Genomic DNA, 15,218 nt, shown 5'->3' on the forward strand with positions numbered 1-15,218 from the left:
GATTTTCTCTTCCAAATCATATATTTAAATCTATCAAATCTGTTGAACAGAAAGGTATATTGCTATATACAACTTATAAAGCTTTGAAGAGAGTCATCCCTGCCTTATGCCATGCTTATGGATTATGGGAGGTGTGAATTTTTTTATTAATTCTGCTTCTAGTTTTGAGTTCCCATATACAGGTATGGGACCTGTTATCCAGAATGCTCGGGACCTATTGGGTTAGATTAATGTTTAAATTATTTATTAGTACAGGTATAGGACCCATTATCCAGAATGCTCGGAACCAAGGGTATTCCGGATAAGGGACCTCTCTGTAATTTGGATCTCTATACCTTACGTCTACTACAGGTATGGGATCCCTTATCCGTTATCCAGAAAGCTCCGAATTATGGAAAGCCTGTCTCCCATAGATTCCATTTTAATAAAATTCAGAATTTAAAAACTGATTTCCTTTTTCTCTGTAGAAATAAAACAGTACCTTGTAATTGATCCCAACTAAGATATAAATAATCTTTATTGGATGCAAAACAATCCTATTGGATTTAATTAATGTTTTATTGATTTTTTAGTAGACTTAAGGTATGGAGATCCAAATGACGGAAAGACCCCATATCCGGAATACCCTTGGTTCCGAGCATTCTGGATAATGGGTCCTATACCTGTACTAATAAATCATTTAAACATTAATATGACGCAATAGGATTTTTTTTCCTTTAATAAGGATTGATTATATCTTGGGATCGAGTACAAGATTCTGTATTATTGTTGCAGAGAAAAAGGATATAATTTTTTTAATTTTTTTATTATTTGCTAATAATGGAATCTACTGGAGATGACTTTCCTATAATTTGGAACTTTCTGGATAATGGGTTTCCAGATAACAGATCCCATACCTGTACTATAGTGCCTGCACCCAGTTTACAAATTAACCAAATAGAAGATTCATCTTAATTAAACAGTAGGCTTTCTTCACATCAGCTGCCTTGATGCCTTGTCATCATGCCGAATTTAGACATTTGTGTATGATCTGCAGATGTTATTACCCATAAATCTGAATTCTTTTTGAACAGATTTAATAACAAACTAGAAGAACTATTAAAATGGTTATATGTATAATTTGTCCTCTATTAATGTATATAAGATGTTGTTGTCACAATATGATGGGTTGGACACAGGCTTTTTCTATATAGCACATACAGTATTACAAAGGTTACTCAATAAGAAGCTATAATTGTGCTTAGTTATTTTCTTTCATATTTAGTGCTATGGTACATTTGGTGTTTTGACCAGTGGGGGTACTCAGGGAGACGTGGGGCACCCTTAATTATGGATGCCTAGTTTTTGCCACTGCAGGCAAACTGTCTATAGCTCTATAAGCCTACACCTCTGTTGAGGGAAACAATTTTTATATGAAAAAGAGAAATCAATCCTGCCATGTTTCTGGTAAGATAAATGCTCAGACCTTTTACATTACATACCCCATACCCTAGCAAAATATGCTACTCATAGGCTACATCTGTATATGCAGAATAGCCTAGAAAGTAGAATCTACATTGGCTGGCATTCTGTAACTTGTGTCAGTAGATTGTATATGGCAAGTAAGGGTAAAATGTATATTAGAGCATAGTTGACTGTGCCATGAATCATTTCCACTCATGTTTAATGTTCTCCTAAGTGGCAACATTTTCATCCATTGGCCAATGGATGCTCTCCAGTAGTACTACAGTAGTTTAATACAAGGAAAAGACCAACAACATTTCTATCTAAGACTGTTTGCTCTTATAATGGGTCACAGCAGCTGTCTAAAGCATCTGCAGATTCTAGAACAACCTTAAGTTGGAAGGTTAAGTCTACAACAGGAATCCCCAACCTTTTTTTTAACTTGTGAGCCACACTCAGTTGTAAAATTACAACCATGAAACAAGTTCTTTGGAGATGCCAATTGGCTATTTGGTAGCCACATGTGGGCTGCTAACCTACAGGAGGCTCTGCTTGGAATAAAACTGTGTCTCTGTGCTTCCAGAACTTGCCTTCAAGACAGAAATGTAAAAATGACACCTACGTTGAGGCTACTGAAAGCAACACCAAAGAGGCTGGTGAGCAACATACACTAGTCTACAATATGGAAAAATAAAAGCAGCTTTTGCCAAAACTAGGTTTCACCCTTACCTCACATTAGGTTGTATAGGTGCAATGTGCAGCTGCTTGGTTGCCCAGTTTTGCTTTTTTAAAAAACAGATTGGGTGACAATCACTGTGATCTAATTGCTCAACAACACAATTTTTGGGACTGAATGATGGGATAAGTACAATTTAGCTATTCAAGTGTCTCCAAATTTTACACTGTTAGGTCATGTGGCCCTTACACCAAAGCATCATATTAATCTTAATCTTAACCCCTTCATAAAGTCAGCAACAATGTGCAAGCAGATTTGTCAGCTGAACTGTAGAACTAAACTCCATCATTGCAAATGCTGCTTTTTTTCCACTAGACTTTTACTTCCTGTTACAAACCAATGATACCAAATCTACGTTCTTCTCTTAAACCCATCTCTGAAACCATACATGGTTAAATTCTGTCCTTCAGATCACAAACTCCCCAACGGTCAAGGCACTTATTTTTCAGTCCATTTATTACTACTATGCATTTGTTTGTCCTTGAAGGAAACTTTCTAAAAGAGACCAGGTAACACATGCATTCTTGTTTGGCCAAATAGACTTTTAGTTTCCCCAGTACTAAATGTGACCTTTATAACCCTTCCTATTTCAGCTGCATTTGGGAATAGCGGCTAGTAATTGGAGGTTTCTTGCAATTTCACATGCATATACATTAGTGGGGGTTTGCAGAACAGTATGGTCTGCTCAGAATTCAAAAGGCTTTTATCAACTCGATGAAGCGTTACAGAAAAGTAGTACAAAGAAGGTAGAAAATGATCACTGAAATTAAATGGGGGCAGATGACATTGGATCAGCGTAAAGGGAAGGGAAAGGAAACATTCACTCTATACGTTAGGAGAAAGGTACTGAGGTCTGAGCTATCACAAGAGGAGCTAAAATAAGAGGAAAACAACATAGATAATTACAATTTTTTACATGCCAATGGGCGTTACCTGTATTTGTTTAATCTGAGCTGCCATTCCTGTGGGACGGGTCACATGTTTATAATATGATATGCAGTGACTTGCACCCCTGCTTATTTTCCATCCACTCCCTCGCTAGCCACAGGACTGGAGGTTTGCAACATGTTTTTATTGATATGGCTGAAAGAAACAGAAAAAGTAAAACGTGCATTACTGAGTGCTGTCTTTTAAGGTAAATTATCAGCACAGTTATTTTCACCTTCCGACCTTTTGAGCTTGAAACGGATACACATATTGGAACTGGTATCCACAATGCTCGGGACCTGTTATTTTACATAATAGGGGATCTAAAATCTGGATCTCCATATTAAACATTAGATAAACCCAATAGGATTGTTTTGCATCCAATAAGGATTAATGATATCTTAGTTGGATCAAGTGCAAGGTACAAAGTTTTATTGTTATAGAAAAAAAGCAAATATGTTTGAAAATTTTGGATTGTTTGATTAGAAAGAAGTCTATGGGAGATGATCTTCCCGTAATTCAGAGCTTTCTGGATAACAGGCTTCCAGGTAACAGATATTACAGATGGACCTGTAATATGTAAGGTCTATAGCACTCTCCTTCCTGGTAGTTACTTTTTTCAAAAGACATCATTCTTGCAGCCTATAGAGATGGTCTGCCTCACAATAATGCAGGTTGGTACATAATGTGAAAATTCAAATGTTATCATTCAACCACAATAACCTTTTTACAAAATACCTCCCAGAAACAAACCTTTTTAATTATTTGGAATACTGATTTCTGTGTGTCTAATAAATTTTGCAGGTACATTTACATTTACATTTTTTTCTTGCATTTTTATAAACACCTACTGTCAAACTTCAGGATACTGCTCTCCCTGCATTTTGCTGCAGTTGGTACTCAAGAGATGGCCAGATTCAAATCCATCTGGGCTTCAGTTGAATACAAAACCAAATACTTGATTTATGTAGGTGAGTGTTCCCATTTCAAAATAGTGAATACTAACTCAACCTACACTTATAGATGTGGTTTGATAGTGGGATTGCAGGAGAGCTCCACCAATCAGCCCACAGTATGCTGTGTACAGAGAAGGCACTAATGCACTTGTAATGTAAGGGGTAGAAGGTAATACTTTCCCGTTAAAGTTGCAGCTGCAAAATGTTTCAACCACGATTTGTGATATTTACAATAAAAATATCTTTTTTGGCTGCATACTATCTTCTACACTGTAGAAGATACTCTGTTATTGACACAACCAATATAATAACAATGACTTGGTAAAGTTAAATGAAATCAGTGTTTTACAGTGAAAATACAACATTGTTTACACCAATTAATAAGCAATGTCAGCAAATCAATAAATACATTTTGCAAGCAGAAAGTCCCAAGGTGTACTTGTCATCCCGGTTAACCCCTGGGTTTATAGCTTTACCGGAGCAAGAAAATCTTTCTATATGTTCCCCCATGAGAGATTTAGCCTTTGCTTGAGGGTTTCTGAACATAAACATTGCAAATGATGGTTCCGTACAAAAAAGGAGTTACAATTCTTTGCAAGACAGATCTTCACTATGGTGTAATGTTTTATTGTATCAGGGGTATGCAACTGAATGGCAGGAATTTGGGCTATTGTACGTCTGGATAAAATGTGCAATATTTACTGTTTACTGTGAAGGTCATTTAGAGATCATAATATTGCTGGGGGATAAAATGAAGGTGCCTAGACATTTCCCAGAAGCAAACTGTGACACACTTTTTAAAGAAAGGTATAGAGAAAGTGTCCATCTAAATAAGCTGACACACCAAACTCCCACCCTGGAATTTGGGGCACAGAAGCCTGGCATTATGCCTGAAAAGTATCCCAAGACCTTAGGAATTCACTTTAGAACTCTGTGTCCCAGGCACCAAAGCCTTAAAGGGCATATAAAATGCTTCCTGGCAAAACATTTTATAAATAAATAAACTAAACTGGGCAATTACTCACTGTGCCATGAAAAAACTCTGTGGAGAGTTCAGTGTAAAGTACAACTGCTACATAAGCATAAATACACAGTATTATATATTCTGCCTTATCAGAGTATAATTTGTCATTTCTACTCACTTTGAGAAAAGGTTTACTGGGTTTAAAAATAACTCCCAGCGTTTTGATTCAGTGGTTGAGAAATGAAAAAGCTATGCTACAGAGAACCACTACTGTAGTAGCAGGTTTATATTCCTTAATACAATTTAAATTATATATTAGAAATAATGATCCCCAAACTAAGCTCTAAGTAAAGACTCTAATGCATGAGAAATGAATTCTACTTAATATAACATCATCAGTGGAATCTCCCAAGCAGTGACCAGCAATCTCACTTTTCTAGTAAATACAAATTAGGGTGTGGTGACTCTAAAATCTTATGGAACTATTTTAGAAGGACTTTACTCATCTTTTTATATTTGGACTGGCTGAAATTCCACTGTAAGAGGCCCAAGGTGTATTGAGCAGTGGTTATGGTGTTTCATGTTTGTCAAAATTGTCCAGAATTTACATTTGGAAATATCATTAGCAATAACTGGGTTGCTTGGTTTGATGACTTCTAAATGCAATGGAGAAGTGCTGGTCAATTATTTGCAATAAGACTACAGCCGATTTTCCTGGTGCCCAAAGTCTTGGAAATGTTGTTTTAGGGACATTATTCATAAATCGTATATCGTTATTGGTGTCGCCTATAAGTATTTCTGTGTCTTAGTAGAGGACATAAAAATTAAATGATAATTTCACTAAATTATACTAAATTAGATTAAACTATATTTTTTAATCCTTTTATCTTCGCACAGGATAGGCCATTTGCCATGACCGTTAAACTGCTCCCTTTTAAGGAATGGCTAATTAGGTTTATAATGCCATTTCTTGGACTGGCCTTTCTTTGGTTTGTTCTTGTATTGTGATTTGGATAACTGCAGCACTATGGTGATACTTTGTGATACTATGTGATACTTTATAAGCCCCACAGTTTTGAATCATGCATATGGCTGTTCAGTGTGATTTGGTGCCACTGTCAGAAGAAAGCAATTAAGCGTGATTTATTTCCACAGTAATACTTCAGTGCCCCACAGAGAAGATATAATGCTGACCTATCCAGGGCCCCAGAATAGCCAATCCAGTCTTGTACAATATGATGGAAGAAGAGATATGCAGTGCCCTTTGAGGTGGAAATCTATTCTGATTTTTCGCAAAGTCTGGTGCTGAGCATACTATTTGTCTTGGACTGTTGTCCTAAGGCATTATATGAACTGCCTATTTATGACAATCCAATGACAATACAATACAACTCCTCGGTTAGGCTGGTGACACTAACACTGCAAGCAGACACCCAACAGTAAAGAACAAATTTATAGACATGGTAAGAATTTTCTATCATGCTGCATGAATGACATGTGTACTGGCCCCTTTAAACACCATGAAAAACATTGTTGTTAATTATATATATATCACACTAACTGATACTGGAAATCACAACTTAGTTGTAGATGCTGTAGCTCCCTATTTCATCCTGTAAAGCAGACAAAATGTCTTACAAGTATTTCACCTACAGGTACTTTGCTCTTCATTACCGACTGTGAGTGAAATCAATAGTTTTCTGTAACAAAGCCCGTTCTTTTTCTTCCTCAAGCACTGTTTTTCAGCACTGGGACCACAGTTAAGCCAGCAAAGCTATGATTAAGAGTTATGGACTCTGCTTGACCATTTATTGTATGGTGAGGTGTATCAAGACCCAAAGCAAGTTTTTTTGTGGGGGGGTTAGTGATTTATAGACCAAGCACTGAGCCAGGAACTATAGACAGGTTTGAAGCAACAATATAAAATAAATGAAATCAGCTTATATTTGTCTATCTTATTATTTTATCTATCTATCTATCTATCTATCTATCTATCTATCTATCTATCTATATCTATATCATCTATCCCAGTGGTTTCTTAAATGTACTGTGAGTTTGGTAGGAGGGCAGGGTGGTGACACCACACCTAGTAGGCTCATTGGTGACTGCCTGCCCCATAAGATCAGTGGCAAGTGCATATTTTCTCAAAGATGTATTCACATTATTATTAATATAAATTATTATGCATATGTTTTGTTTTTGACATTTCATTTATGCACGTCTCTGCATTACAGTACTGTACCAAAAATGACACATGTTTGTATTTCTTTATTAACAATATTAAATAATTAATTTACAAGTGTGAACCAGTATATATGTATTAAAGTGATACCGACACTAAAAAAATTCTCTACAAAATATTAATGTACATAAAAAGTTCCCCATAGGTCATGTTACTTGGAGTCCCTAAACCTGGTTTTGCCAACCTTCTCAGCCTGTCAGTTATAGCTTCTAATGCTAACGGACTCCTGCTGCATGGCCGTCCCCTCATAGAGGAACATGGGGGATCAGATAGGGAATGTAAAAGCATGCAAAGACAATGTAATGATAGCTGTAAAAAAGGTTTCATTTCTGGTGTCAGTATCTCTTTAATATAGTACTACTGGGATATGCAGCTCTATACAATTTACAGTATAGAAAACTTACACGAACTGAGAACAAACATTATAATAAATATGAAAGAAACATAAATATGCAGAGATTCAGTGCTATGTTGTGAGAAACACAATAGGAAAGTATCCCTGTTCTGTAGTGCTTACTGGGTGTAAAACATACAGATAATATATGGATAACATATTATACAAAGAGCTTGTAGAAGCTAAGGGGGGCATTTACTAATGCTCATTTTTTCGGTTTGGGTTTTTTTGACACAAAAACTCAATTTTGGAGCCGGAAAAAAGATGATTTTGTCATGATTTACTATGCCACAAAACTGCCACTAATCCAAATGCAAAAATATGCCATCTAAAACCTGTCAAGATCACATAGAAGTCAATGACAGATGTCCCTTTTACAAAATGGAAGGATTTTTCTTTCCTTTGTGGTTTTAGAGGTTTTTGGGTTCTTTTGATGCTGTCATTTTATTTACAGTAATTGTCAGATTATTTACAGTAATGGCACATCTCCTCTCTTTTATTTAATAACTGCTTATCGGTGCCATTTTATGCAATTTTCTTAATAATTATTCTTGGTCAACCTTAATTTGATGAATATGTATTTCATTCTGTTAGTTGGTATAGAAACAAAGCATTTGCCTCCTTTTTCATTCGGGACTTAACTTAGCACAAGGAATGATGGGATAGGATGCACCACTTGTGCAGACCTTTGATCAGGTCTTCAAGCTATAATCTGTTTTTCTTCTTTCCACTTGAGCAGATCCTATTTTGCTGTTTGCAGACGAGGGCAGGGTAGTGACCGGACCATGTGTGCTGTTTGTCATCATAGAGTAACTCCCGTTTGAACTCCCGTATGAGTCCAGTATTCCCACTAGTTGTCTTAGAAATCTTACATTCAGGAGGTGTCCACTGAAGTTTGTGTCAGTGGAATTAAACTCTGGATTTGTGACCAAGGAGCTCTGTCACTGCACCCCTTCCTATCCTCCACTCTTGCCTGTGAAATAGCACAAGGAGACTCTTTGTATGCTCCTAATCCTGCTGCAACACAGCTTTAGCAACATCCAGGGATAAAAGCACCATCAAACCACAACTTTATGAGGGCAAATCTTTTCTAATCCTTCGCTTTAGCTAAACAAAGCTCCTCGCCCTAATCCGCTATTGCTTGGAAAAAAAAGCTCAGATTTTGTTTTTAGTAAGAAGATGATCCAAAGGACTAATTTTGAGAGAGGCTAACCAACTTTGACAGCCTTTAAAATAGCCAGGGTAAAATAGATGCAAACTTTACTCTCAATTCATGGTTTTTCAGTACATGCAATAAGAAACATATCCAGGGTTTAGCTGTTCTCCCTTAAGCTCACTCTTTTTTTATTAACTGCTCTGACTCCCAGGCTTGGACATAAACTGTGTCTGATGCTTATATACAGCTAGGCAATAAATATATGGGAATGACAGGCAAATATATATATTTATCTTCAGAAGCACATACAACCATGCATATGAAAGAACAATAGCATTTATTACACTTTTTAGTGGCAACACTTTACAGATAACATTAGATATGTTCAAGATTGCTGTAATTTGCTGTGCTTTCCCTAAAAAGGAAGGGTTCTTACTGCATCTTTAATGATTCTAGATTCTAAATAATTTAACAAATCTGTAGCTTTTGCCATTTTTTACCAACTTCTGTTTAGTTTTAAAAAGACATATATAGATATAAGACCTTTATGTTGTGTAACTGTAAATTAGAGATGAATACACTTATGTATTTACTAATATTTTGATGAATGTTACTGTTTGTGCAGCAACCTGTAGCAAATGCTGCTCTTAATAGGAGATTTAGCCCTAATCATTTATAAGTCCTGTTAGCACTCTATCCCAGTGGTTTCCTGCGGCACTGTCTCTTTACATTTTGCATAGCTGATCCTCTTTCACCTAGCAACAATGTAGGAATGAGTGCTGAAGGAGTTTCCACGCTAATGTGAGAAAGGAAGGCAAAACTTTGTTGTTAGTCATGGCAAGCCTTGGAAATACTTTAAAAAACCCTTTCGGGTCAGTATACAGTATCTCATTTTATTTGCTTACACACTGGGGGTTCATCACACAGGGCCAGGTTCAGTTTCATGGGAAAACTGATATCCTAATTTGATTCCAGATTTCCTATAGACTTTCATGGAGTTTTAACATGATAAACCATACATTCTTTCTACAGTGTTACACAGCATGAAATATCAAGAAATGTTACTTCATTCATTTTAGTCTACTGTATATATGAGGTTATTGTTTTGTCTGGCAAGAGCGGCTATATTAATTTTAAAAGCAGCAATGCAGATATTTAATGCAAAGTTTGGTGTACAACTAAAACTATGTTTCAGTAAATAGTACTTATAATTTAGTATATATCAAAGGTTTCCAAAGATGGTCACAGGGTTGACTATGTCTATTTCCCTAAGGTAGTACATGATTGACAGCCTAGAAGAGGTCTGCTATTGATGCCAGATCCTATTTGGGAGTGTCTAGTGGCTGTGTGACAGGCTAAACCTCAGTAAAGGGATGCTCATCATTAAACAACCACACAGGGTAGGGTTGGCAACAGAGGCACATGCCTAGGGCACAATTGGGAGAGCGGGCTGCAATTTCAATGGCCTATTGATAGACTGAAGTAAGAGGTAGGTCAGTGTATGAGTGGGGGTGCTTTTGAGGGGGCACCAGGCCAAGTAATATGGCTTTGGGTGCAAATAATACTTTTCCACCAACATCTGTTCTGTGTCAGCTAACTCTTCCAGACAGGAAGTAATGGTATTGTTGGGCTTTGGTGGGTCTTGGTGGGAGGGGGAGGTTGCAGAATGCAACTATTACCTTTAGTGTCAATGTACCTTGGACCAGCTTTGCCTTATCCACTTTTCTTGTAAAGCAAATGAGATCCAAAGGTAGGAGTTTGTAGGATCCTATGAAGCCTAGCTCAGGGAAAAGTACCCCATGCATTCAGAATAGCCATCACATGGCAGGAATTATGAATGAATTGCAGCTAGGTCTAGGCAGAAGATCAGCTCTATTCTCCCTCACAATAGTGGTAGTTTTACTGTGTGTAATTTTATAGCTTTGTAATTGATCTGCCTTGCCTTAAAAGATTTTTTTTTGCAAAATTACAGTATATATAAGAATCTTTGAGACCCACCAGATCCCTAATTCAAAGACCCATCCTCCATGTTATGTGTAGAGGATTACTTTGCATGGTTTACTATAATGCCAACTGCAGGGGGTTTTAATGTATAAATGTAAAGCTTACAAAATAGATCAGACCATTATAATCTGTGTTTTTAGATACAGAAGCCAGTGATAAAACTCCAGACAGCATTGTGATCTCTATTGGGAACTTCTTGTATATTGTCATGTGAAATGCCTTTATACTGGAATTCATGGAAGACAGTTCAGGTTAAACTGCACGGTGAATTTATAACCACAGAGAATAATCATAAAAAGATTGAGCCAAAAGGCAATAATTCAAATTACACTCTACAGTCTCAAAGTGCTGGGTTACATGGAGCCAAATGGAAAACTACTGTAAATTGCTTTTAGTGTATTGAAAGGATGGTAGAATAATGGAGGTCTGGGAATAAACTGCAGTCCATATTAATATTCAACCAGTATAAAGTTTATTGTATTTTATTTATGCATTTATATAAGACCTTAAAAACACAAAAACAGTTATTGTAAATGAAATACTGAATAAATGGGGAAGTGCACATGCATGTGTTTCATACACAGTAAGAATTGGGTAACTGTTCCAAAGAGCTTACAATCCATGTGTTTTTACTAAAAAAATAGCTGTTATTTAATATGCTTGTGGCTCCCTTGTAATGCATACTTGAAAACCCAGGTTTGCAGTGAAAGTTGAGGTTTTGTGTAGCCAATAGAACACATTTCAGTTTGCTCCCATTATATGATTATATTATTATCATTATCTGTATTTATAGAGGGTAGTTGCCCCTAGTTCATGCAGGACAAGCTTATCTTTCATAACTGTGTTAATCTGCTTTTGAATCTGATCATTAACAACATGTGGTATGAGCCTCCATAAGTATTTATTACCCATTATTTAGAAGACGCCTGACTGCTAAATTAGCTGTTACTGTCACTAATAAGCAGTTGCACAAAAGCAGCCATAGGAACAATTATTGACTGGAGCCTTCCTAATCTGCTCAGACTTTTGTACTTTCTTTATGCGTTCAACTGAGAGGCATTTAATCTGTCTGAAATATTAGTTGTCAATTGTTTTCGTGTTGGTGCTACGGCGAGAAAGATGTTGAAGTCCCAGCTCGGTAGTATCCGTCACATATGGACTTATTAAAGGATTAACACAAAACAAAAGCATGTATTGGTAGCAAAGTGTCTGTAGTACAGCGACACCGTAAATGCAACCTATTAGCAGCAGGTGGCGGAAGAACAAAATGGATTCTGGAAATCACTTTTCTTAAAGAGATACTGACACCACAAACTAAACATTTTTTATACCTATCATAACATTGTCTTTGCATGCTGCTTATAAATTTAGAAGTAGTGTGGAAGCAAAACACAGAACTCCATTAATTGGCTGATGTGACCTAGCATGTATGTGTGCCTTGGCTTGTTTGTGTGCACTGTGAATCCTATGATCCCAGGAGGCGGCCCCTTAATTCTTTAAATGGCAGTTTTCTATTTAGAAGTACCCAATAGCACATACTACTATAAAAGTAAATTTTTATGACAATGGTTTATTTAGATAAAGTAGGGTTTTACATATGAGCTTGTTTATGCATTATAATTTATAGAGACCTACATTGTTTGGGGGTATAGTTTTCCTAAAAGACACAACTTTACTTGGCTTGCTACAATACAGGCAACACAACTTATACATCTAATACATGTCTTCATATTTCCATTCTAAGGCACAGACCATGATACATCAACATTTCAGGTCTTTATTGAATTTTAATGCAGTGTTAGGTACAAAGCACAGCTTGCAGAACCACACTACTACATACCTATGTGTGGATAGGCAAAAAAGGAGGTGCAAATGGTTTTATTCATCAACATTCATCATCAACATTTATTTATAAAGTGCCAACATATCCCAAAAGGGGGGCAGCCCTTGCAAAGCCTTGAATGTGAGCGTATGAGGCGGGAATGAGAGAGGACTTGAGGAGCAGGTCAGTAGAGGAGCGTAACAAGTGGGTTGGATGGTACCTAGAGATGAGTTCAGAGATGTAGGGTGGGACAGCGTTATGAACTGCTTTGAATGTAAGAGTCAGGAGTTTGAATTTTATCCTGGATGGTAGGGGAAGCCAGTGCAGAGATTGGCAGAGCGGCATGGCAGAGGAGGAGGAGCGGTTGGAGAGGTGTATGAGCCTGGCAGCAGTATTCATTATGGAATGGAGTGGGGACAGTCTTTGGAGGGGAAGGCCAATTAATAGAGAATTACAGTAGTCCAGGCGAAATATTATAAGAGAGTGAATAAGAATTTTGGCAGCATCTTGGGTGATAAATGATCGGATTTTGGAAATATTTCTTAGGTGAAAGTGATATGATTTGATAAGTGATTGATAAGTAATTGGATATGAGGAGTGAAGGACAGGGCAGAATCAAGGATAACCCCAAGGCACCGGGCCTGGGAAGATGGGGGTGATGGTAGAATTGTTAACCGTTATAGATACCTAGGGAATAATGTGGGGATTGGGAATTGGGATGGATTTCCAGCAAGTATATATATATAATATATATAGTATATATTACTAGCTAAGGAGAAGAGATCCAGGCATTTCTAAGGTTTGTGGATCAACAGCAATATATTTAATCATTATATTTCCAGTGTAGGAAACAAATTAATTTTTTTTCTACGAAATTGGTTAATACAAATGTTATCTAAAGGGTGCAAAAGGACATTTTGGAGTTATTTAAGGGCATTGGCACTAATCCAAGTGCAACATATGGTCTCCTGATTCACAGAAAAAATGTATTTTACATATGACATTTCTGCCTGTTGATGACTACGAGGTGCAATTCTACCTGGACTTGAGGAAAAGCCTTAGGCCATATGATCCAAAGGACTCAAATGACACAAGGTGTAAATTTTAGCTGTTCTTAACCAGATCAGTTCAGAACCAATTCTGTGATTTTAAACAGACTTATGGCTGAAACTATTATTTGCAAACAGAAAACATGCTTGTAATATTTTATAATGCAGTATTTAATGCAATAAAGCAAAAAAGATAAAAAAAATATCACTCACATATAATATGGAGATAACTTTTTATCAAAGGTTGCAGTGACTTCTATAAAAGTTCTTCTGCTTTAAAAACATCTTTTTAATAAAGTGTGTAGTCTAATGAGCCAATGGAACCCAACATGCTGCCTAGAGATGTGACAGGTTTATGACCCTCCCTCACCTGGCTCTATTGAGATGTAATGGATTCTGGCTCTTGAAGTCTCTCTGGTTAAAGTGTCTCTGAATGATGGAGGGGTTGAATTACACTGAGAACCTAGGGGAGGTTGGGACATTTCAACCTGTGGAATCAGGTATGTATATGTAAACAATATATTTATACTTATTGTTGGAAGTTTAGAGCAGCGTTTTTCAACCACTGTTCCGCGGCACACTAGTGTGCCGCGAGATGTTGCCTGGTGTGCCGTAGGCAGGGCACCAATGTACTAGGGGGGCACTGCTCTTGGCACCAATGTACTAGGGGGGCACTGCTGCTGGGCACCAATGTACTAGGGGGGCACTGCTCTTGGCACCAATGTACTAGGGGGCACTGCTGCTGGGCACCAATGTACTAGGGGGCACTGCTGCTGGGCACCAATGTACTAGGGGGGCACTGCTCTTGGCACCAATGTACTAGGGGGGCACTGCTGCTGGGCACCAATGTACTAGGGGGGCACTGCTCTTGGCACCAATGTACTAGGGGGCACTGCTGCTGGGCACCAATGTACTAGGGGGGCACTGCTGCTGGGCACAGAGTTAAATTTTTTAACATTTTCTAATGGTGGTGTGCCTCGTGATTTTTTTCATGAAACAAGTGTGCCTTTGCCCAAAAAAGGTTGAAAAACACTGGTTTAGAGAGTTTTATACATGTGTTATATTGTACGAACCTTTAATATGTTGCAGAGACTCTCTTATACTGCTAAAGTTAATTGAGCTCATGTTGAAAATGGGCATATACTAAGGTATTGATGCAGGAGACGTCTCATGACACTTCTCTGCTCAGGACTATTGCTCATTGTGACATGAGAGAGAGAATTGACCAGAGCAGCATCTAAAGAGGATTCCTGCATCAGTAACTTATGTTTCTGGAGGACACATGGACAGAAGAGCAGACAAGAGCTTCTGCTTCAAACTCATGACATTAGCAGTGTAAAGGTGGCAATATCTAAACTAAAATATATATAGAAATATGTATATGTATGTATTAATGGGTTTAATTCCCCTTTAAATATTTCTGCTTCATTTTGGAGGCACTGTCTAGAGATGGTTAATATATTAGATAACTTCAAGAAGGGGTTGGATGGCTTTTCAGCAAGTGAGGGAATACAGGGTTATGGGA

The sequence above is a fragment of the Xenopus tropicalis genome, chromosome 4 (genome assembly GCF_000004195.4).
Source record: "Xenopus tropicalis strain Nigerian chromosome 4, UCB_Xtro_10.0, whole genome shotgun sequence".
Lineage (NCBI taxonomy): Eukaryota > Metazoa > Chordata > Amphibia > Anura > Pipidae > Xenopus > Xenopus tropicalis.